The sequence below is a fragment of the Polypterus senegalus genome, chromosome 5 (assembly GCF_016835505.1).
Source record: "Polypterus senegalus isolate Bchr_013 chromosome 5, ASM1683550v1, whole genome shotgun sequence".
Taxonomy (NCBI): Eukaryota; Metazoa; Chordata; class Cladistia; order Polypteriformes; family Polypteridae; genus Polypterus; species Polypterus senegalus.
The window spans coordinates 193429686-193456046 of record NC_053158.1 but is presented as its reverse complement, the minus strand read 5'-3'; positions in this window follow the sequence as shown (position 1 = coordinate 193456046).

The following is a 26361-nucleotide window of genomic DNA, read 5'->3' as shown; positions in this document are numbered from 1 at the left end:
TACCTGTGATGCATGTTAAGCTTGCAGTTACCGTATACAGGTATACTCAAGTATAAGTCAGGTTTTGAAACCCGAAAAATCGATCATAAAATCAGACCCCGACTTATACGCCTGTTCAAAAATCCGACACTTAATTTTTTTTAATATCTTCTTTCCACCTCCAGTCTTGCATCACTTTCTCAGACACATTGAATTTTGTTGCAGCAGCGCAGTTACCAATTTCTTTCACTACTTCAACAACGTTTAATTTAAAACCAGCTTCATATTTTCTTCTGATCGAATGCTCCATCGTAAAAAAGGGATGCTCTTACGATAAAGGTGTATGAGGGTGTGAGATCCAAAAAACACAAATCAGTGCAAACGTCACTTTGGAATAGTTTGGGTATTACCGTGAGGTCACATAGGCACAATAGAGTGAGAGAGAGAGGTTAGGAGCACACGATGATGCAGTGCATTGCCACACCCACATAGAAAAAGGGTCGTGTGATCCATGGTTACTCTCTCAGGTGAGCATCAGCATGTCATAATCTCTTAGACCAATAGCGTGAGTTTTCCGAATTTGACTTATCTAACAGACATTATAAAATACCAGTAACGGCGCACTGCACAATAACATGCAGTGAAGTGCATTCCTAGTTTTCATCCTTTTTCTCTGTACGTTTAGCATTCGTTTGCTCAGAGGCTGATGCACTTGCTGCTTTCTGAGCAGCTCTTCCTTTCTCCACCCTAGCGGCCCGCTTCTTCTCTTACTCCATTGGCATCTTTTCACGTTAAAACTGATTAAGTCAGTGTTTGTGTTGAAATTTCTTTCATTTTTCACTTAAACTGGCACTTAAGTCTTCAATCTGCCTCAAGAATGATTTAAGATATGAAGAAGTAGTGAAAGAGACAGCAAAGGTGGTAGGGATGAGAACGGCGCACGTACACATGCGCTGCATGGCCGCCTTGCTGGCTGCTGCCGAGAGTTGATTCTATGATAAAATAAGATAAAAATAAAAAGAGGAATAACCTTGGAGGTCAATCATTACCACAAAAGTGGATAGTAGACGTCACGTAGTATATGTGTACCAAATTTCAGGTCAATTGGTCAAACGATTTGCGAGCTACAGGTGATTTAAAATCCTGGACAGACAAATTAACAGCCATAGTAGCATATTACATATAAAGACCAGAAATTAGACGATAAAATCAAGTCTCATCTTATCCGCGGGAGAACTTATTTGCGAGTATATACGGTACTTGGATCAGCCCGATCACTTTTTTTATACAATGGGATAACATTTGTTATTTTCTAGTTCTTTGGAATTTCCCCAGAGTGTAATGACCTTTGAAAACTATGTATCAAGAGTTTATATCTGTACTCACTAACCTTCTTAAGGACTTAAGAATAAATGTTATCTGGTCCTTATGATTTGTTAGATTTCAGCCTATTTAGTCTATGCCGTACTTCTCCCTCTACAGTTTCCACATAACTAAATGCTTGCTTAATTGTTCACATATATGAGCTATACTTTCACCTTTTAAACACTGACAGATTTTAGGTAATGTCTGAGGTCTGAAAGACTTGTCACGCTGGACAGGAGTGAAGTGTATTCTGGGAAAGCTTGAAGGCAATGCAAGACCTTAAAATGTTTTGTATTGTCAGATTGTCGTGATTCCCTTAATCATGAGCTTGTTTGTGAACTTCCTGTGTTCTGAAAAACTCTTAGACATTCTGGTTGCTGACAGCAAGTCAGTAAATCATGACATCCACTGTTTGAATCCATGTTCCTAAAACTCTTAATCTTGCTATGTGACACTCTAGCTCATTAATAATTCCTTCTATTAATGTACCATTAACAATGCATGTTAAGTTTATCGTTACTTGGATCTGCCTGATCACCATTTTTATACAATGGAATAATACTTGCTAGTTTCTAGTCCTTTGGATTTTCCTCTTTGCGCAGTGACTTTTGCAGTGCAACAAGGGTTTATATCTGTACTCACTAACCGCCTCAAGCACATACGAATAAATGTTATCTGGTCCTTATAATTTATTAGATTTCAGCTTATTTAATCAACACCGTACTTCCCTCTCTACATTTTCCCAAGCACTCTCTTTAATTGTGTCCTGTGTATGGGCGATGCTTTCACCTTTTCAACTGACAGATTTTAGGCAACATCCGAGGTCTGAAAGACTTGTCACGTTGTATGGAAGTGAAGTGTATTCTGGAAAAGCTGAAAGGCAAGGCAGGACCTTACAACAACAACAACATTTATTTTTATAGCATATTTTCATATAAATAATGTAGCTCAAAGTGCTTTACATGATGAAGAAAGAGAAAAAAAGACAAAGTAAGAATTAAAGAGAACATTAATAAACAATGAATACAAGTAAGGTCCGATGGCCAGGGAGGACAGAAAAAACAAAAAAAACTCCAGACAGCTGGAGAAAAAATAAAATCTGCTGGGGTTCAGAGGCCACAAGACCACCCTGCACCTTCTAGGCATTCTACCTGACATAAATGATCAGTCCTCATTGTATTCAGGGTTCTCTTGGAAGCACTTGATGATGATGGTCACGTGGACTTCTGGCCTTTAATCCATCAATGTAGGACATCATGGTGCTTTGATCAGGTGGTGGTGGCGCGGATCAACACCACAGAAAACCGGAAAAAGAACAAAAGAGAGAGTAGGGGTTAGTATGGATTTTAGAGCCACCATGAATAGTAATGATATTTTATTGAATATACAGAGCATCAGATTTAACTAAGATGAAGCTATGAGAAGGCCATGTTAAAGTAATGAGTTTTCAGCAGTTTGTTAAAGTGCTCCACTGTATTAGCCTGGCGAATTTCTATCGGTCAGCCATTCCAGATTTCAGGTGCATAACAACAGAAGGCCGCCTTTCCACTTCTTTTAAGTTTAGCTCTTGGAATTCTAAGCAGACACTCATTTGAAGGTCTAAGGTTACGATTTGGAATGTAAGATGTCAGACACTCTGATATATAAGATGGAGCAACATTATTTAAGGCTTTATAAACCATAAGCAGTATTTTAAAGTCAATTCAGAATGACACAGGTAACCAGTGTAGTGACACTAAGACTGGGGTGATGTACTCCGATTTTCTTTTCCTAGTTAAGATTCTAGCAGCTGCATTCTGCACTCGTAGCAATCGATTGATGTCTTTTTTTGGGTTGTCCTGAGAGGAGTGAGTTACAGTTATCTAACCGACTGAAAACAAAAGCGTGAACTAATTTCTCAGCATCTTGCAGTGTTATAAGAGGTTTAACCAAACCATTTGACCTATTGATCTGAAATCTGGTACACATATACTACATGATGTCTACTATCTGTTTTCGTGGTGATGATTGACCTCCAAGGTTATTCCTCTTTCTATTTTCATTTTATTTTATTGGAGAATCAACTCTCGGCAGCAGCGAGTATGGCGGCCGTGCTGCACATGTGTAGAGTCACCACCTTCGCTGTCACTTCCCCTACCTCTTCACATCTTAAATTATTCTTGAAGCAGATTGAAGACTTAAGTGAAAAATTAAGAAAAATGAAAAAGTAATTACAACAAAAACACTGACTTAATCAGTTTTAATGTTAAAGGTGCAGGCGAAAGAAGAGAAGAAGCGGGCCGCTAAGGTGGAGAAAAGAGGAGCTGCTCAGGAAGAAGCAAGCCTATCAACCTCTCAGCAAACGAATGCTAAACATACAGAGAAAGAGGATGAAAACTAGGAATGCTCACGTCACGTGTATTCACTGTACGTTATTGTGCAGTGTGTCGTTACTGGTGTTATAATAGTTACACACACCAATTAGAATTCTATGATAAGAATATTTAATCCAAGCAGTCAACAATAATAATTCTACATGATTACTATAACTGCTACAAATCCAACATGTTTGTAGTGCAAATGCCACATGGGTTCCAAAAAGGAGAAAGGGTGGAGCCAGACCTAGAAGAAATGGCCAGAAGGGATGGACAGACAACCCATCAGTTGTAAAAGATGCCTCAGGGGAAACGTTACACCCCCAGGACACTAGATGGCAGTGGCCCTAGATATTGGCCCCCTGTAAGGCATGCTGGGAAATGTAGTCCAGCAACATAGCCTTGCTTGGGTCCATGGGTGCTGCAAGGTGGTGTTGCTGGGAGATGCATTGCCTAATAAATGGAACTTGCGTATGACCCAGAAGTGCTTCCATCAGGCAGTAGCCTTGGCACCAGAAGTACTCCAAAGTCCTTAATAAAAGGGCCGCACTCCTTTATCCAGGTGAGTCGGAGCTGGAGTCAACTGGAGGAGGGCAGTGCGGTAGTGAGAGAAATAGTGAGGAGAGCTTTGGTGGAGAGAAATGACTTGTGTGTTTAATAGTTTAATAAACCATTAGTTATTTGAACCCAGGACTCTGTTTCGTTGTGTTTGGGGGGTTTGGGGGTCGCTGACAAACCCGTTTCTATCACAGTAGCTTTAGGGATCAATAAATTTTTAAGTCTGATGCTCTTGAGCCTTGGGAAGTTGCTGTGAAACTTGGGAAACAGTGGTTGGCTACTGTTTAACAGAACAGAGTGGGCCTTCTTTCTAACTTGCTTGTGAAATGTACCTTAAGGCATAACGTAAAAATGATCATTTATAAATTTGCTGGATGCCTATAACTTTAGAGCTAAAAGAAAATGTATTTCTTGTTGCTCAGTCTTTGTTTCTGGGTGCTTTCTAAATATATCTTAGCCAAGAGTCCCAGGCGATCAGCTGATGCCACCATTAGTGGGAAAGGTCTGCTAACTAATTGATCCGTTCAGGCGCTGCAGACAACTCCAGCTGGAGATCAAAGGCAGGCCTCTCCTGCAAAGACGAGCAGTAACCCCACACCAGATGTTTCCTCTCGTGTCCTGTCATGCTTGATAATTGCATGGCACTACCGACTCTGGCCATGCCCCCCTTGACATGAAAGTGCAATTCCTGCTGGGATGACTCCGTAACTTACTTTAAATTAGTTATGCTTCCGCAACTGGGGTCTGGACGGCACTGAGGCAACACATTATTGCTCTAAACTGACTTTAAGTGGGTGTCTCTTAGGTAGTCCAAAAAATAAAAAATAAAAAAAAGAGATAAAAACGTACATCCACTTTACTTAGAATCCTATAAGTATACACAGTACAAACCAAGCCTTTAAAAAGTAAAAAATGTGAATTGGCATAAGTTGCCCTAATTTGGGATTTTTTTAAGAAATATAATGGTTTACTTCATGAGGCAGAAGTACATAATAAACAAGAATAGTTGAGTCACAAATTTAAAATATTAAAATGTGTTGCTTGGGATCGAGACTTCGACGGACCTCCATCAGAGGGGGAAAAATCATGACACATTTGTGGCAAGGCAAATTAACATTTAGAGGTATCTCAAAAGCAATTTCAGATATTTTAAAATGCAATTTACTTTTTAAGATCTCTGAATCTTGCTTTGAAGTTCCTTTACCTTTTTAGATACCTACAATACATTTTGAGATATCTCAAAAATATTTTCAGATATTTTAAAATAACTTTTAGATATCTTAAATTAACCTTTCATGCTGCTGCTGCAAGTATTATTACAAGAAGAAGAAAATACGAACACATAACTCCAGTTCTTAAATCCTTACATTGGCTCCCGGTTAAGTTTAGGGCAGATTTCAAAATCCTTCTTTTAACATGTAAAGCATTAAATGGCCAAGGTCCGGCTTACTTGTCTGAACTTATCATGACTTACAAACCTGAGCACACATTAAGATCTCAAGATGCCGGTCTGCTTAGGATTCCAAGGATTAATAAAATAGCAGTAGGAGGTCAAGTTTTTAGTTACAGGGCCCCTAAACTGTGGAGTGGTCTGCCTGCTACTATAAGAGATGCCCCATCAGTCTCAGTTTTTAAATCCCGGCTGAAGTCTCAGTACTTCAGTTTAGCACACCCTGACTAGAGCTGCTGATTAACTGTACAGACTGCATCTCTTTTGTTAGTCATTAGCACTATAACATAAGTAACATGAGAGTTAGAATTGGATACCAACCCTCACCTATTCTGTTTCTCTTCTCAGTACTCAAATGTGGCACTTGGTGCCACAGCCCACCTGCCAAGTTGTTTTGCCTGCCTAAGGTAAAGTCATCTCTGATGGAGAATCACAGGAATCGTGGGAAAGAGGGGTCCTTTCATCAGATTAGTGCTATTTTAGCTGTGGAATGGTCAAATGGGGGAGGCATGTACTCTGTACATCTAAAATTTTTATTTTTATACTGTATTGAGGATTTGTTCTGTTCTGTGTATTGTATTTTATTGACCCCCTTCTTTTTGAAACCCACTGCAATCCCAACCTACCTGGAAAGGAGTCTCTCTTTGAACTGCCTTTCCCAGGGTTTTTTTCCCTACAAGGGTTTTTTTGGGAGTTTTTTCTTGTCTTCTTAAAGAGTTAAGGCTGGGGGGCCATCAAGAGGCAGGGCCTGTTAAAGCCCATTGCGGCACTTCTTGTGTGATTTTGGGCTATACAAAAAAAATTGCATTGTATTGCACTGTATTTCAAGATATTTCAAAATCACTTCCTGTAAAACTGCTTATTCTTTCAATGGGATGTTCTGTCTATGTATTTGGCATATCCTGAAATGAGCAGTTTTTGACATGTCATGAAATATATTTGAGATAATCTAAATTGTAGGGTAGATATCTGAAAATGCTATTGAGATACCTTGAAATAACTTAGTGACTTTATAAAGTTATCCATCCATCCATCCATCCATCCCACTATATCCTAACTACACGGTCACGGGAATCTGCCGGAGCTAATCCCAGCCAACACAGGGCACAAGGCAGGAAATAAACCCCGGGCAGGGCACCAGCCCACCACAGACAGTGAATTTCAAAATATCTTAAAATTACGTCCCACTTATTTAAAAATTTCTCAAAAAATGCCTTTTTAGATATCTGAAAATAACTTCCTGTGCATTTCAATATATCTCAAATACATTTCAAGATATCTTAAAATAGACAGGAAGGACCATTGGAATAAGAAATAAGAAATTTAAGGTGTGACAGATGTCCGGGGACGTTGCCCCACCGGATCGGCAGGAGATGGGAAGGACTGGGAGAGGGACAGTATTTTCCCTGGAACATGAGTGGGCGGCCTGCCTGGGTTGCATGGGGGCCATGGAGCTGGGATGCTCAACCCTGTGGGAGGACGTGGTCACCACCAGGGGGCACCTGGACAGCTCCAGAACGGTGGTTGACAGCACTTCTGGCACAACAGGAAGTGCTGTCAGAAGAGGAGCTGAATCCACATGCAGCACTTCCGGCACACCCGGAAGTGCTGGCGGATGCTAATCAAGAAGCACCTGGAGCACTTTTGGGTGCTGTATAAAGGAGGTGAGAATCGGGAGGGAGAAGACAAGAGCCTGAGGAGGAGGAGAAGGTGGCATAAGAGTTAGAGAGAAACAATAGAAAGAAAGAGACTGAGTTGGCCGGTTAAGGCATTGTGGTACTGTGTTGTTGTGCTGGAAATAAAGCGTGTGTATATTTGGGACATTTGGTGTTTGTCTGTCTGTGGCCGGGCTGGTTTCTCACAAGGGATATCCGAAAATGCATTTGAGAGTTGCAGATACTTATTTTAAAACCTCCTTAGTGTTAGACCCCAGCGTCACTTGAGGTTGTAAATGCTAAAAGCGTTAGTCACGAGTGTCACTTGGGCAATGGTGTAGATGCGTCTTGCGTAAGACCTGACATTTACTTGGGCAGTAAAAGTGCCAACAGCGTGAGTGCCAAGTGTCACTCGGGCAACGGTGTAGGCGTGTCTTGCAGAGGTGTCAGGCCCAAGCATTACCAGGGCAATGGTGTAGATGCGTCTTCTCCTAGCCTTATAAAGGCATCTGGTAAGAAACGGCTGTCATCGGCAGTGACGACGAAGTGAATCTGTCTTCAGGCAGTGAAATTAAATTGGTCAATGAAACCGAAAGGGATTCTGGGAATTCGAAAGTGACACTTGTGTCCCATCGCACATGTATAGTGTGCTGTTCATATTTTTATTATTATTACAGTGATCCCTCGCTATATCACGCTTCGACTTTTGCGGCTTCACTCTATCGCGATTTTTTTCTCATACACGCTTACGTCACTACACATGCGCTTTCTGAGAACTTTTATCTAAGCCCTACGATGGCTCCTAAACGTGCTGCTTTTTCTAAGCCTTCTGACAATAAAACTAAGCGCCGGAGGAAGATGCTTACTATCCAGGAGAAGGTGAAACTCTTGGATATGATTAAAGATGGCAATACCCTACAAAAGCCTCCTCACGCATATGAAAAGACAGCGCCAGCAACTGCCTATCAAGATGTTCTTCAGCCGCGCACCCAGACACCCACTGCCTACTCCTAGTACTCCTTCAGCGGAAGAAGACAACGACGCACCTGCTGAAGATACTGCACCACCTGAAGACTCTCCTACTGAGGTCGTGCCTTCATAGGTTTGTGGTTGTGTGTAAGAACTGTGTGTGTTTGTGTGCAATTAAATGTACAGTACAATAATCTACTATAGAAAATTGTCCTTCCATCCCGTGAGTGCAAAGCGTAGCGGTATTCCGCTTATTACAGACTTACTACTTGTTGCTTGTGGCACGAAGCGACGCGACGCGATGTGAGCAGAGTTCTGGTGCTCTCATCGTTCTCTTGCTTTTGTGCGCGATGCACTGGAAAAATAGACAAAATGATGTCTCTGGAAATAATTAATGTTGATGGAGTACAAATCCCTCACCCCGTAGTAAATATCAGGGGAGATGATGCTTGCTTATTCTCATCTATAGCTTATTTAGTGCATGAAACTCCGTCTTTAGCGGTACAGATTCGGGCTGACATTGTACGACTTTGGACAGGTACTTGAGGGGATAAAAAAAAAGATGTTATGAATGGGCACTTTGATGTTCTCATTCCCTACACTTACATGCCTGATGTACACATGGAGCGCACAAAAATTGAGGATAAAAGTCTTAAAAGGCGGGTGAGCCTAGTAATATGATATTTGTAACGTCTAATATGTCTTATTTTGTCTAATATATTGGGTAATACGAGTGTAATGGTGACTAAAGGGTGTTATATCATGTCTAGAAGGCTCTAATAATGTTAAAAAACGTATTTAGAAGGTCGTAAACAGGTTTTCTATTCTCTAACTGCGAAAATATTCGATTTATAAATAAAGAATCCTACTTCGCGAAAATTCATTTATCACGGTAGAGTCTGGAACGGATTAACCGCGATAAACGAGGGTTCACTGTATTATTATATTGCTGCATTTCAATTATACGGGGTCACCAGGGTGGCACCCCAGCTTTCTATTAGTTTGTCTATTCTCTTACGGTAATTTAAGATTGTAAGTTGTAATGCAAAACAAATGAAAAAGACCGCCTGAATGAACTGAACTCCTGAGTGAATATTGCTTTTGATAATATAACATTTATATCCGCAATTCATTTAGACTACTTTGCGGAGATGTGCTTTCACTTTGAAATTAAACCATCTTTTTCTGTCGATCAGTGTCAAAAAAGTCTAATTAAATCTGCTGGTATTCATTGTTATGTAACAGTAAAGCATGAAAACTTCCTAGGGGATGAATACTTTTTATAAGCACAATATATAAGGGCGGACTCAAAAATAATGAGAATGTTTTTTTTAAAAATTGTATATTTCTCTGAGGGGCGGCACGGTGGCGCAGTGGTAGCGCTGCTGCCTCGCAGTTAGGAGACCTGGGTTCGCTTCCCGGGTCCTCCCTGCGTGGAGTTTGCATGTTCTCCCCGTGTCTGCGTGGGTTTCCTCCGGGGGCTCCGGTTTCCTCCCACAATCCAAAGACATGCAGGTTAGGTGGATTGGCGATTCTAACTTGGCCCTAGTGTGTGCTTGGTGTGTGGGTGTGTTTGTGTGTGTCTTGTGGTGGGTTGGCACCCTGCCCAGGATTGGTTCCTGCCTTGTTGGCTGGGATTGGCTCCAGCAGACCCCCGTGACCCTGTATTCGGATTCAGCGGGTTAGAAAATGGATGGATGGATATTTCTCTGAACATTTCCAAAATGTAATCACCCTCAAAATATTGTCCCTGAGACTTAATACACTTGCACCACCGCTTTGTTCAAAACTGTTCTGAAAACTCTTGCAAAGTGATAACCTTCAGTGCCTCTATCGTTTGCTTCTTGACCTCCTCAACATCCTGAAAACGCTTTCCTTTAAGGGCCCTTCTTCATTCTTGGAAATAAGAAAAAATCGCAGGGTGCAAAGTCCGGGGAGTGAGGGGGAACCGCTGTCATCCCATTTTTTGTGAGAAACTGCCACACACTCCCGATGCTGTGTAGGAGGGAGCGTTGTTGTGATGCAGAAGCCACTCACCTGATCACCACGATTTAGGTTGTTTTCTCCGCACAGCATCGCACAATCACTTTAGCACATCAAGGATGTCGCTTGGCCAAAAGATGCAGAGGGCAGCCTAGTACACGCTCTTAACGTCCCCCCAGCCTCTAGAAAAAATTCTCATTATTTTTGGGTCCCCCCTCGTATTAACAGAAATAAACAAATACACCCTTTTTCAGAAAAGTGCTTAAATAATAATTAACATAACGTAAATTTCTTAACTTTGAGTCTAGCGCAGCTGAACTGAGATGCACTATATATACAATAAAAGACCAGAGGTTGTTTCCATGATGAAATTTAGGCACCGTGTTTGAAATCAGCGTCATCTTTACATTTCAAGTGGGCTCACGGCCCAGTGCCTACATAAAAGCTGCTAGTCTTTTCTGTGTGCCAGCAGGTGACCAGCTGACTCAGTATGCCAGCCATCATTAGACTTTACCACAAAAGTCAATAGAGTCAAACCCCTGAGAGCTGGATCCCAACTGGGTGACACATTTTAAAAATATGACCTCAGATGGAAATAAAATTTTAATTTGTGGATTAGGGTTTTAAATTAAATCATACATCGAGAAATGATTTCATATTTTGGCAGAGGCCTAGAACGCTGCATTTTTTTTCCCTGCAGTTGAATACATTTTAACACACAAAAAAAGACATTCAGGCAAAGAGGCAAATCACCATGAAAGCCCAGCAACCCACTGCACCGAGTCCAGGTTTCACCACCGTAAGCGACACAATCTATCTGATGTCGAATCAATAGTCCTTTCACTCAGGGCCGTCTTAGCATCATAGACCCCCAGGCAAAATAGTGTGCTGGAACCCCTGTTTGGATAGCAAAATAGAAACATACATGGGCATCAGGAACATCGTGGGCCCCTGTACTCTTGAGACCCCCAGCCAGTGCCCATTATGCCCATATGTTAAACGGCCCTGCTTTCACTGTAGGGATGATTTAAGGGAGCAGCTCCAGGGGTGTTTCCCCATACATTTGTCCTTGGTGCCCACTACTGGCATCAAACCCTATTCATTTCAGTTTCATTGAGACCCCAAATCAGAAAACGGGACGGCATGGAAAATGCAAATAAAAAAAAGTAGTGATTCTTAAATTTAATTTGACTTCATTGCAGACAGTGTGAACTCAAGATATTTAATGTTTTGTTTGGTCAACTTCATTTCAATTGTTAACATACACACTGGCGCTCCGGTTTCCTTCCACAATCCAAAGACATGCAGGTTAGGTGGATTGGTGATTCTAAATTGGCCCTAGTGTGTGCTTGGTGTGTGGGTGTGTTTGTGTGTGTCCTGCGGTGGGTTGGCACCCTGCCCGGGATTGGTTCCTGCCTTGTGCCCTGTGTTGGCTGGGATTGGCTCCAGCAGACCCCCGTGACCCTGTATTCGGATTCAGCGGGTTAGAAAATGGATGGATGGATGGACATACACACTGCAAAAAATGCATATGCAAAAAAATGGACCAATAAAAACTTTAAATGGAGTTGTTTTGCTTTCACTTAGCAAAAAATATGCCAATGGGGTAAACAAAATTTACTTGACAAGATTTCTTAAAGTAAGCGAATGTCACACACGTGTGCCTGGGAGGCAGCTAAAGGGCTCAACAGAATGTAGTTCAATGCCAAACCACGGGATGGCAGAGCGTGCTAATCCTTTCTCTTTTGTCCCTGCAGACCAAACACAGCAAATTTCACCTGGACTTGATGACATCACTTCCAGTTCCTGTCCAGATGACGTCATTTCCCCCTGCCAATCAGTTCTGTTTTGGACTCGTATCTGTAACAATCTATCATTGACCTTCTTTGCCTATTTTTTCCAGCCATACTTTAAGAATACGGGAAGGCTGCCCCAAACCTTATTCTGTGTCAAGGCGTGTTATTTCCACACTAAATAATTGTACAAATACAATTTTTTGTATAAATCAATAAATCTTAAAATAAGGAAAACAAGATTTAATGTCATGATCTAAATACTTTTCCACTTGCTTAGATTTAATTTTTTGCAGTACATCCAATCCTGCATTTCCAGGCCTGCAACACATTCTGAAAAAAAAGTCAGGACGGGGGCATATTAGGGCCAGTAATGAATTTAAAAATATTAAATAATGATTTGATTTGAAACAGGTGATTGTCTGCGGTGGGCTGGCGCCCTGCCCGAGGTTTGTTTTCTGCCTTGCACCCTGTGTTGGCTGGGATTGGCTCCAGCAGACCTCCGTGACCCTGTGTTGGGATATAGCGGGTTGGATAATGGATGGATGGATGGAACAGGTGATTGTCGTCATGATTTGGTAGAAAAGGAGCATCCATGAAAGGCTGAGTCTTTGAGGAGCAAAGATGGGCAGAGGGTCTCCGGTTTGTCAACAAACATTATTGAAGTGTTTCAAACCAATGTTCCTCAAAGGAAGACTGCCAGGGTTTTGCTTATTTCTCCCTCTACAATGCATAATATCATTAAATGATTCCAAGAAACTGGAGGAATTTCAGTGCATAAAGAGCAAGGGCGCAAGCCTAAGCTGAACAACCTCAGACGGGACTGCGTCAAGAAGCGTCACTCATTAATAGCTGATATAAGCACGTGGGCGAGGCCTGATTACTTTGGCAAACCTTTGTCAAGAACTGCAATGCGGTGTTCCATTCACAAATGGCACTTGAAATGTTACTGTTCAAAAAATCAGCCTTAGTTTAACCATGTCCAGAAGCGGCATTGACTTCTCTTGGCTCGGAAGCATCTGGGATGGGCCTACACACAGTAGTAACGTGTTTTGAGGTCAGACGAATTCTGATCTTACTGCAGATCTTTTTTGGTAGAAATGGAAGGCAAGTGCTCCGGACCAAAGAATAGAATGACCATTGTGAACCTTGAACCTGGACACAGACAGACATGGCCTCCAAATGCTTCAGAACACACATGTTTATTTACAAAGTCCAAATCCACAGTGAACAATTAATAACAAAAACGTTGTTACTCTATTTCTACTGCCACCTCCACTCCTCACATGCAAGCTTGTGGTGGAAGTGTTGCGGACCACAGTTCCGGAGCTGTTCCGGGCGCCCCCTGGTGGTGGCCAAAAAAAGTTGATCTTCCAAGGTCTGTGGCCCCCATGCAATCCAGGGAGGTCACCCTTTTGCGTTCCTGGGAAGATATAGCCACTCTCCCGGTCCTTTCCGTCTCCAGGCATCCCGGTGGGGCAAGGTGGCCGAATGTCTAGCACGCCATCTAGACTGTTATCAGCAACAAGTCCAAAAGCCAGAGTCTGTGTCAGTGCTCTTGACAAGGTATCTTATACTTCTGTGATGGCAGCATTAATGCAGAAAAGTACATTGAAATATTAGAGCAACACATTCTGCCTTCAAGATGACATCTTTTTCAGGGACATCCATGCCTTTTTCAACAAGACGATGCAATAGCTCAATCTACAGACATTACAAATCCATGGCTGAAGAAGAAGAGGGTCTGGGTACTGGACTGGCCTGCCTGCAGTCCTCACCAGTCCCCAATAGAGAATGTGTGGAGAATTTGGAAACGAAAAAATGTGGCAAATGGTGACCCTGTACGGTTGCACATCCTAAGATGTTGTGGACCTCCAAGGTGGGCACTGCTGCCCTAACCCAGCACAGACAGATGATGAGGCACGACTGCAAAACACACAGGACTTTTTATTTACTTTTCCCTTGTGGGAAACGTCTTCCCTGTCTCCCACTAGCCAAACACAGTCCCCAAACACAGTACACAATACACAAATCTCTTCTTCTTCTTCTCTTTTCTGCTCCAGTCCTCCCAGCAAGCTTTGTCTCCCTCCTCCCGACTCTGGCTCCTGGAAGTATTGTCTGCTGGCCCCTTTTATAAGGCACCTGGAAGTGATCCAGGTGCTTGTTGGTGCATTTCCATCAAAACTTCCAGGTGAGGAGGAAGCACTTCCTGGGAAGGGTTCAGCAGGAGCTGCAGCACCCCTTGGTGGTGCCCACGGATCCCAACAGGGTTGTATCAAACTCCAACTCCCATGGAGCCCTGCAGGAGTCTGAGGCACCGCTGCAAACCAGGGGGGCTACCACCTAGCACTTTGGGGGAGGTAATGCTCTGGCCGCACTTCCTCCCCTGGTCGTTCCTGCATGAAGGCATCCCAGCAAGGGAAGAATGGGACATCACTTGATATCCTCAGTGCCAAAATGTCTTTTTAAATGTTGTGAGAAGGAAGGGTGACATTGCAAAGAGCTGAATGTTTTACCGTCCCAGCTTTTGTTGGAATGTGTCGCAAGAATGGACATAACAAACAAATGAATTTGAAATATCTTGGGTTCATACTGTCTACAATGAAATAAAAGTCAAAGTAAATTTAAGAATCAGTGTATTTGTACTTTCTCGTATACGTATAGGAAAAGTATTGTAATCGTTCAAAGATTTGATGTTGAGATTTTGATGAATCTCAACGTTTTAGACCTCCCTGACTTTCTTGTATACCAAGTATAGGGAGAGTATTGGAAACTTCCAAAAATTCTATTTCGAGATATTGATGCATCTTGACGTTTTAGACCTCCCTTTCCCATCGTTTCCCACGAATGCAGCACAATTACACAAGCACAATACACAGCACAGGCTTTTCTTCTTCTTTTCTTTCCTGGTCTCACTTTCTCTTTCCGCATCCACTCCTACTCAAGCAAGCTTCATCCTTCACCTCTTGACTTTGGCTCCTGGATCAGTGGTGGTGGGCTCCTTTTTTTCCGCACCCAGGAGTACTTCGGAAGCCCAACACAGAAGGACTCTGCAGGTGAACCTGGGGCACCGCTACAGCCCAAGGGAGCTGCCATCTATCACTCTGGGGGAGATAATGCTCTGAACACGCCCTCTCCCCCTGTCCTTCCACTATAGAGGCGTACTGGCCGCATACTGCCATACTGTCTAATTGGTAATGCAAACATGCAGTGTGTGAGACTGTCTGTCTCTTCTGTCACACCACTCATTAAAATTTACAAATTAATTCTTAACTATTAAGTTACCTTTATAAAAGATGCCCCGGACACAGACAGACACTGAGACTGCCAGATGTCCAAATCACACACGTTTTATTTAAAGTTCAGCACACTCACAGTGTCTATGCACCGAACACCTTTTGAGTCTCTCCCTTCTTGACTTCTCTGGCCGCCTTTCCACCTCTCCTCCCGAGCAATGCCTTCTTCCTCCCGACTCCGGCTCCCCTGCTTAAGGGAGGCAGCCTCTTTTATAATCCCCCAGATGAGCTTCAGGTTCTCTCTGACGAACTTCCGGCGGCATTTCCTAGTGTGGTGGAAGTGCCGCATGAGCACCCGGAATTACTGTAGTTCCGCCAGCCAACATGGAAGTGCTGGCATCCAGGGCTCCACAAACCCCAGTGGTGACCACAGGCCCAAATAGGGTTGAGCTTCCATGCTCGGTTCTCATGGCCCCCATACTGACCAGGGCAGCTGCCCTCTCATGGCCCAGGGGAGGTATAATCCCTCTCCGGGTCCTTCCAGGCTTCCCTGCTGGGCACACCTTTTACTACTAAGGTCTTAATTGTATCTCAGTGTCAAGTCTTTTATTGAGTTTCTTTTTCTCTCCCCCTAAAACTCCGGCAGAGAAATTGAGGGCGGGTCTTTTAAGAAGACGCTCTGTGGGCGGAGACTTGTCAGCATAGGATTTTACTATTATTCTCGCAACACTTTTTAATGACTTGTCCCTGATGTGATTTTTCATTTAAGAAACACATCTGGCCCCAAGAGATTACCGTATAAATAAAACAAGAATGTGCGGCACAGTGCTAACTGGTATGTGATCTATGGATAATAATGAATTAAAAAAGTCTTTCGGTCTAGGTTTTCTTATTTAAAAAATTGTAATAGGCTATCTTTGGTTGGTTCAAATACTCTCAGGAAGCTTAAAAATCCATCAGATGAGGCAATTTGCATTGTTTCCGGGAGGACCAGACCCATAAGCTGATCTGGGGAAAATGTGGTGATACTCTCCTTCTTGATCGTACGAGCCTCATCTATATGTTGTCAGTGACCTGGACGTCCAACTCATTAAATTATATTCCCTAGGGTTCCAGAAATGCTTGGGCTGGCCCTGGCTAGCTTTGCTGCAGTCTGCAGAGATATTGCCTACAAAATGCCAAATGGTCACTTGCTTCTGAGAGCATTTCTTTCTTGTTCATGAGAGTGTGGTTTATTGAACAACATTATAGTAAAAATTTGTATGCTTGGGACATTGCAAGCATAAGACTAGATGACTCAACATGTGAGTTATGCGACACGAGTAACATGAAATTTTTTTCTTGGACTTTTTGATAATGTCTACTGCTGTTCACCATTGGCCACCATAGATGACTACTGCATCAGAAAATTTGTCATCTCTACTCCGAATGAAAACATGAGATTAACATTTCTTCTCGACCATCACTACAAACTACACGGGGTAAGTAAGATCTTTGTCTTCTTTTTCCTCCTTATCTTTTCCCACTTCTATGTGAGTGTTGATGTTTTTGATAAACCTTCTCTAAACAACTCTGTCCTGCACCTCCTTGCCAGTCAGACCCCTTTTCCTTCAGATCTTCTTTTATTTCATCCATCCACCACCCATTTGGAGTCTTTCACCTTCTCTTCCACTGTACTTCCATTTCCATCACTCTTTTGCCCATATAGTCATTGTCTCTCCTCAACACAGGCCCATACCACTTCAGTCTACTTTTGTATGCTTTCTTAGATGTCTCTCCCACTTTTGTTGTCCCTTTGATTGTCTCATTTCTGATTCTTCCACACATCCATGTCAACATCCTCATTTCTGTAGTATCCCTTTTCTTTGATCTTCTTCTTTTTCCTCTTCATCTTTTCCCACTTATATATGAGGGTCAATGTTCTTGATCAACCTTCTCCAAACAGCTCGGTCCTACATCCCCTTGCCAGTGTGAGAGATGGCCGGCAGTTCAACCCTGCTGGGATGCCCCTAAAATGGAGGGATGGGGGAAGTCAGCTACTTGTTGACACTGCCTCCCCAAAAACACTAGATGGCAGCTTCTCTGGAGTGTAGTGGTGCCCCAGATTCCCTCAGGGCTTCCTGGGACTTGGAGTTCTGTTTCTCAGCCCTGTAGGGTGCCATGGGTGCAGCCAGGGGGAGCTGTTGAAGGACCTGGGGAGTCATGCTTTCCCCATAGCCCAGAAGTACTAGTGGATAATGAGGATGGAAGCCCCAAAGTACTTCCAGGCTGATTAATGGAACATGAATTCTCCAGCTGACCCGGAAGTGCTGGCAAGTCACATGGGAAAAAAGGATTAAAATGATTCTTATTGCTTTTACTTTGTGTCCTGAGTGTCTGTCTTTTGTGGTTAAAGGGGCAACTGCGACTCCTAGCGTCTTACACTGGCATAGTCGGCAGGATAATGGACATCAATTTGGTCAATAAAACCTTTTAAAAATTAATGTAGACACAACCCACCGTGCTGCAACACAAAGGTGCCCACAAAAAGCCTACCATATACATCAGGCCGTCTTGGGAAAAAAGAAGATGAGGCAGGTCAGAGTGTCAGTGGAGAGATGAAAAGAGGCAACCATCTTCAGGGAAGAAATCTTCCAGATAATAACGTCCAGGATGAGGTATGTGTCGAGGAAGGTTAATGAATTTTGTCCCGTACGCGTACCTCACAGACAAAGATGATCCAGAAGGCTGGCGAGGAGCAGGAAACCATCCCGAAGACAAGGATGGCCTTCTCGACCAACTTCCGAGCGATGATGAGGGTTCTCAACAATCGTCGTAGCTTGACACATGACCTACCCCCAGGCTAATCCAGCCCATACAAAGTTTCTTGCAGGTCATATCCTCAATAAAGAAGATAATCAAGGAGTTGGGAGCGATGGCTGAGGCACCTTTGCAACAGGTAGAGGAGAATCTACGCTGCTTCGGATGGGAGCTTCCTCAGATGACAAAATCGGTGGTACAGGTGGAGGAGACCAAATGGGAGGTGGATGGATGAACTTGGCCTCCTTCACCTTCTCTTCCCCAGTACTTCCATTCCCATTATTTTTTTGCCCACATATTTATTGGCTTTCCTCATCACAAGTTCATACCATTTCAAACTACTTTCCTGCACTTTCTTAGATGTCTTTTCCACTATTGTTGTACCTCTGATTGTCTCATTTCTTATTCTGGAATTTTTTTGTAACTCCGCACATCCATCTCAACATTCTCATTTCTGCCACATCTAACTTCTTCTTCTGCACTTCCCTTACTACCCATGTCTCCACGCCATACATCACTGTTGGTCTTATGACTGTCTTCAAACTCTTACCTAACATTTCACCATAATTTGTCGATCACACAATACTCCTGATACCTTCTTCCAATTGTTCCATCCACACTTCCACTTCTTCATCATGGGCTACCACTACTACTAGATGTTTAAAATTGCCCACTCTTTAGCTCTTCCTGCAGGCTAACATCTGAATCCTGATCATCATTAGACCTCATAGATTCTCTCTTCTGCCCAATTATCTTCAATCGCCAGTCTTCCAAAGTCTTTCTCCATTCTTCCAAATTCCTCTCTACTTCCTTATTTCTGGTGCTACACAACACAATGTCACCAACAAAATGCCTGCATCGGGGAGTTGGTCGTTTATCCATTGATCCAATAGATCCTTAACCAGATCAAAGAGGTAATGAAGAACCAAAAATCCTATTTTTTTTATAATTTACCTAGATATTTTATATCTTACCTATATAATAAGATATAAAAGTAATATAATTTTTGGTTGGAGTATTGCTATATGTTCAGGGTTATGTGTTCTAATAGTAAATGAAGATATTGACATTGATACTGTATAATAAAATCTCACAGACACACAATCTCTCTAACCAGAATTTCTGGGTTCCTTATTATCTGCCTGTGAACGTTTGTTAGAAACTCCCTTGCATATCTTCTTGACAATAAACATCTCTGCTCTACTCTTAGTGGCCCCTACTTTTTCCCCAGAAGTTCAGTTCCAGCTCTCAATCCTCACAAGGTTCCTAAACAGATGAGCTTAAATAAGCCTAAGTGTCTACCATCGGTGTTGTCTGTGGGGCTGGCGCCATGACTGCATCTTAACAGACGCACACATTAACAATATTGGCTAAGTGCAAACCTGATCTGTGGTAGTCTTTATTTACACAGCTAACAAGATTACAACACAAACAAGTTGTAATGACTATGCATTGTGATCTAATCTCCAGCCAAGAGTGTTTACCTGTGCAAACCCAAGCTTACAAATGGATCCATCCAGCACAGCCCTCAGGCTGGTGGCCATTGTCAGCAGTTGACTATAATCATCATTTTGAATGTTGCTTGGTGAAAGATCAACTTTTTAACTTCAGGGAGTACATTTGTAGATTCATAAATGCTTCAAGAAGAGAATGCCTACCTGTATGGCATGTTGATGGTCTCCTATTATCAATCTTCTTGGGATATCAGAATATTTCATGTTGAATGTTGTACTGTGTTAGCCATTATGGATGCAATGAGAAGTCAAGCAAAATAACACCTTTCATTGGCTAACTGAACAGATTACAACATGCAAGCTTTCAAGTTGAAAGTTGGGCACTTATCTGTGGCAGGGGATGTCCAAATGAATTGTGTGACACTTATGATACCTGTTGATTCTGTAGTTTGTTTACTGCTGGAACAGGACAGAACAATCTGCTTTGCAGGACTTGTCCAATTGGCCCTCAAAATGGTGTCCTGCAGCAAAATGCATTTTAAACAACAAGCTGTTACTGAACGTCTTCTGGAAGTAACTAACTAGTGTGATACTCCAGGAATGAGATTTGTTTAATTTTAATTAATCAATTCATCTTGCATGTGTGTGTGTGTTCATCTGTGCCCTGTCATTGTACTGTATATACTTGCTGGTATAGTCCTCAGTTTTTCCATGACTGGGATAAGCAGGTTAGGAAAATGAATGAATGAATATACAGTTTAATAAGAAAAGCTGTGGGATCTATTGTAGATCTTAAAGCCTGTGCTGACCAACTTAGTAGTGTCATCTGTGACCTGTTCAGTCTGTTTCTAAGGCTCTAGAAAGTGCCACTGCTGTGGACAACACCCTGATTGTTTCAGTTCAATAGAAGGCAGGCACCTCTTCACCTAACGACTTCAGATTAGTGTCACTTGCATCACAAATCATGAAGACCTTCGAGAGGCTGGTCCTGGAATATTTGAGTCCTCTAGTGTTAGACTACTTGGACCCACTGCAGTTTGCATACTGGGAAAAGATTGGAGCGGAGGATGCAATTATCTATATGCTCCACAAGGCTGGACAAAGATGGCAGGACTGTGAGAATGATGTTTTTTGATTTCACCAACACCAATACCATCCAGTCATCTCTATTATAGGGTAAACTCAGAGATAAGCAGGTGGTTGAACTTATGGTGTCCTGCCATTTATGCTGTTCTGGGTGAACCAGAGAGGCCTCACTCTCAGCTACCTAGCCCCAAACTCAACAAACAGGCCTTCTGGTCTGCTCAGTCCCAAAACAGGGCGAAAGCTTACAAAATTCAAAACGTCCATAAATACCAAAAGGAGAGAGGTAACTTGGTTCCCTCTAGGAACCAAGTTACCTGAACTATTCTATAACTTTTCAGTACTTATTTACCACTCTGATGCTGATCTTTCTGATCATAAAATCGGTCATTACGATAGCAATTAATTAGAAGAATTCATAATTAATTGCAGAATTATGGTATTTGAGGGTTCTCGTAAAGTGCCTCTTTCTTTTGCACGATTTGGCTAAAAACTAATCAGAACATCGTCATCTCATAACAAGCTTAAAGTTTGAGTTTGGTATTTTTCCATCCAGCCGTTTTAGCTCTAAAATGTCCTCAAGAAACTCTGACACACAGATACACACACACAGAAACAGATTAACACACACCCATCATCGAGATATTGATGTTTTCTGTATCAGGGGACCCTAAAACGTTGAGATCTGTCAAAAACCAGAGATTGAAATTTTTGATGAATCTAAACAACAACAACATTTATTTATATAGCACATTTTCATACAAGAAAATGTAGCTCAAAGTGCTTTACAAAATGAAGAATAGAAAAATAGAAGACACAATAAAAAATAAAAATAAATCAACATTAATTAACATAGAATAAGTAAGGTCCGATGGCCAGGGTGGACAGAAAAAACAAAAAAAAACTCCAGAGGCTGGAGAAAAAAAAATCCGTAGGGATTCCAGACCAAGAGACCGCCCTTGCTCATCCCCTATAGACAATAGGATTATGGTGTGGGAGGGCACACAACAAACAAAATACCTTGACTGTTTTGAAAATTCATTGCAAAGAATACAAAAAGAAGCACACGATTTTTACAGTGCCTTAAGTACCATCCAGCCAATCCTGTTTAATGGTAAGCTCAGGTGGATGAGCCTATGGTGTCCTGTTAATGGACCATCTGTCAGGCAGACCGCAGTTTGTGAGACTCAAGAACTGTGTCTCTGATACAGATGTAAGCAACACTGTAGCACCACAGGGAACAGGCCTGTCTCCTTTCCTCTTCACTCTGTAGATCTCCGACTATAAATAAAACACCAGGTTAGGTCATTGGCAGTGATTCTCAGATGATTCTGCACTTACAGGGGTGTATCGATAAGTAAGATGAGAGAGAGGAGAGGAATCAGGTGGAGAACTTTGAGAATTGTCTACATCTTAACATCAGCAAATCCAAGGAACTGCTTATTGACTTTGTAATAAGTTTTCCTTTGAAATAAAAAAGGATTGCCACAACGAAAAAGATTTGGGGACCGTTCCTGTAGAATGTCCATAGGACAAGAGATCAAATGCATGTATAACAGCTGACAAATGATACAGAGGACAAAATGGAGACAGGAAGTGAGTTGGCAGGAGATGATGTCGAAGCTGTGAGACAGATACGATGTAATCAAAAGTGGACTGGAAGTGATGTCATCAGAATTATTCTGTAGTAGCGTCATTTGGGAGGGCCAGGAGTGATGTCTTGGTGGCCATCTTGGAACCTGGAAGTAAGTGCTTATTTTTCTTATGTTTGTCTGATGAAAAGAATGAGAGAGAAACGTGAGTACCGCATGTCAACCCTCCATCTCGCGATGTTTCACTCACCTTTAGGCTTGTTGACTGTCTCCTAAGCGCCGCACGTGTGTGACAAATTTTACTGCATCAAGGAGCCTCTAAGTCCCGGCACTGTTCAGGGAGTGAATGTAGAGGTGGTGCACTGCTACAAGTTCTTGGACGTCCACATCAATGACAGTGTGGACTGCTCTCACAACATGAGGAACTATAGAAGAAAGGGCAGATCGGGCTCTGTTTTCCTAGGAGTCCGTGTTCCTTTAATGTGGGTACCCATAGTCATGAAAACTCAAAAAAAGAGATCTCTTTAATATGTTTTGGTCTCTCCAAAACAATAAGATCAGAACGAAATGAAATGGAGACATTATTTTCTGTCTCATGCTCCTCAGATTTTTCTCCTGCGAAAAAATACCCCGGTATTCTCGCAAGGGTCTCCAGTTAAGTTTCTGCAGAAATCTCAGCTAAGTCACACAATGGGCTCCAATCTCCAAAGTAGTGTCTTTACATTTTTTTTTTGCAATATGAAAGTATCTGCATCGAGTGCTCAGTAATATATGATGAAATGTATGGACGGTAGTAATAAAACACTTTAGTATGATTGCAAAATGGTAGTTGCTTTGAGCTAATTTATACTGCAGTGCTCCATTTAGATTCTACTCATTCTGGAAGTAAAGGCAGGCAGTGTAGTACAGTGGTCAAGACTTTCAAGATTTTAAATCCTGAGGTTGCGGGTTCAAATCTCACTTCTGACACCACTGTGTGACCATGAAACACGTCTGTGCTCCAATTAGAGATACAAAAGAAATGTAACCAACCCTATCTCTAATGTTGTAAGTAAAACAGTGTTAAGTCTTGAAAGTGATCTCACAAAATATCCCAAAACCAGTAACGGCGCACTGCACGATAACGTACAGTGAATACACTTGACTTATAGTTTTCATCCTCTTTCTTTCTCTATATGTTTAGCATTCGTTTGCTCAGAGGTTGATGCGCTTGCTGCTTCCTGAGCAGCTCTTCTTGTCTCCATCCTAGTAGCCCGATTCTCTTCTTTCGGCGGGATATTTTTGCGTTAAAACTGATTAAGTCAGTACTTGTGTAGCGATTACTTCGTATGTTTTCTTTAATTTTTCACTTAAGTCTTCAGTCTGCCTCAAGAATAATTTAAGATATGAAGAGCTAGGGGAAGTGACGGCGAAGGTGGTAGGGATAAGAATGGAGCCCATAAACATGCGCCACATGGCCGTCCTGCAGGTCGCTGCTGAGAGTTGATTCTACAATAAAATAAAATAAAAATAGGAATAACCTTGGGGTTCAATCACCACCCTGAAAGCAGATAGTAGACGTCACATAGTATATGTGTACCAAATTTCAGGCTAATAGGTCAAACGATTTGGGAGCTACAGGTGATTTAAAATCCTGGACAGACAAACGGACAGCCATGGTAGTGTATTATATAAGAAGATTGATGGTCATTTGTTATCTCTTGCCTTATTTCTTGTAAAGGTTAGACCTCTTATATCCTTGAAAGATGCTGAGAAATTACTTCACGCTTTTGTTTTCAGTCGACTAGATTACTGTAATGCACTCCTCTCAGGACCACCCAAAAAAGACAACAATCGTTTGCAACGAGTGCAGAATGGAACTGCTAGAATCCTAACTTGGAAAAGAAAATCCAAACAGATTTCTCCAGTTTTGATGTCACTACACCGGTTACCTGTGTCTTTCAGAATTGACTTTAAAATTCTGCTTATGGTTTATAAAGCCTTAAATAATCTCGCCCCATCTTATATATCGGAATGTCTGACACCTTATATTGCAAATCGTAACCTCAGATCCTCAAATGAGTGTCTCCTTAGAATTCCAAGAACAAAACTTAAACGAAGTGGTGAGGCAGGCGGCCTTCTGCTGCTATGCACCTAAAATCTGGAATAGCCTGCCAATAGGAATTCACCAGGCTGATACAGTAGAGCACTTTAAAACACTGCTGAAAACACAGTACTTTAACATGACCTTCTCATAACTTCACCTTCATCTAATCCTGATACTCTGTATGTTCAGTTCATCATAATAACTATTCATGGTGGCTCTAAAATCCGTACTGACCCCTACTCTCTCTTCTGTTTCTTCTTCCGGTTTCTTTGTGGTGGTGGCCTGCGCCATCACCATCTACTCAAAGCTTCATGATGCTCCAACATTGATGGACTAAAAGCCAGAAGTCTACATGACCATCATCCTCAAGTCCTTCCATGAGAACCCTAAATACAAAGAGGACTGTTTCATTTATGTGAGGTAGAATGCCCAGAGGGGACTGGGCGGTCTCATGGTCTGGAATTCCTAAAGATTTTATTTTTTTCTCCAGTCGTCTGGAGTTTTTTTTTTTGTTTCTTCTGTCCTCCCTGGCCATCGGACCTTACTCTTATTCTATGTTATTTGTTGACTTATTTTAATTTCCTACTATGTCTTTTATTTTATTTTTTTTATTTTTCATTATGTAAATTTTTTGTATGAAAATGTGCTATATAAATAAATGTTGTAATGTTGTATCTGTGTAACAATGTCTTGTGTTTTCTACATTCGTGCTCCTAGAAAATGTCTCTCTGGGATAATAAAACTTTGCCTTTTTACCAAAATTGCTTTGAAAAAGTTTTAACATTTTATTACCATGAAACATTGAAACACGATAGAATTAATCTCCCTTTTCCGACAATGGTCAACAGTCCACTCCTTATATCATCATGTTATATGAAAAGGGAGGTCGGGCAGATCCAAGTAACTATAGGCCAACCTTGGAGGTCAATCATCACCTCGAAAACGGACAGTAGACGTCATGTAGTATATGTGTACCAAATTTCAGGTCAATAGTTCAAACGATTTGGGAGCTACAAGTGATTTAAAATCCTGGATTAACAGATGGACTGCCACGGTAATGTATTATATACTTTATATAAAGACCAGTAATGGCGCACTGCATGATAATGTGCAGTGAATCCATTTGACTTGAGCATTCCTAGTTTTCATCCTCTTTCTCTGTACGTTTAGCATTTGTTTGCTCAGAGGTTGATGCACTTGCTGCTTCCTGAGCAGCTCTTCTTTCCATCATCTTAGCGGCCCACTTCTTCACTTCGTTTGTCAGCATCGCTATAAAACTGATTAAGTCAGTGTTTTTGTTGCAATTACTTAGTACATTTTCTTTAATTTTTCACTTAAGCTGACACTTAGGTCTTCAGTCTGCCTCAAGAATGAGAGAGAGATAGGGGAAGTGACGGCGAAGGTGGGAGGGAATAAGAACGGTGCCCGTACACATGTAACACACTGCCGCCCTGCTGGCCACTGCAGAGAGTTGATTCTACAATAAAATAAAATAAAAACAAAAAGAGTAATAATTCCCAAACTCTTCGTTTTCCATATAAAGCTGTAGTGCAGAGTTTCAGCGTAGTCTATGTGTACCAAATTTCAAGCTAGAGGTTATTTGATTTTTGAACTTCACCCTCCTGGGTTGACCTTTGACCTTGGGGGTCAATCATCACCCTGAAAGTGGACAGTAGACGCCACGTAGTATATGTGTACCAAATTTCAGGCCAATCGTTCAAACGGTTTGCTAGCTACAACTGATTTAAAATCCTGGACAGACAAACGGACAACCACAATAGCATATTATATAAGAAGATAACCAGATCCTCTGACCTCAGTTTTATCTCATGTCTCATTTTGGTCTAAAGCTCTGTCTCCTAAGGAATTCTAAAAGAAATATCTATGACAGTTGATTTTTAAAGGAAACATAAATGAGAATCCCATGAGCCATCAAAGATCAACCTTTGATGTGTTCAGTTTCCCTGTGGGTACTGATATCCTTCACCTCTTCTGTAACTCTGTG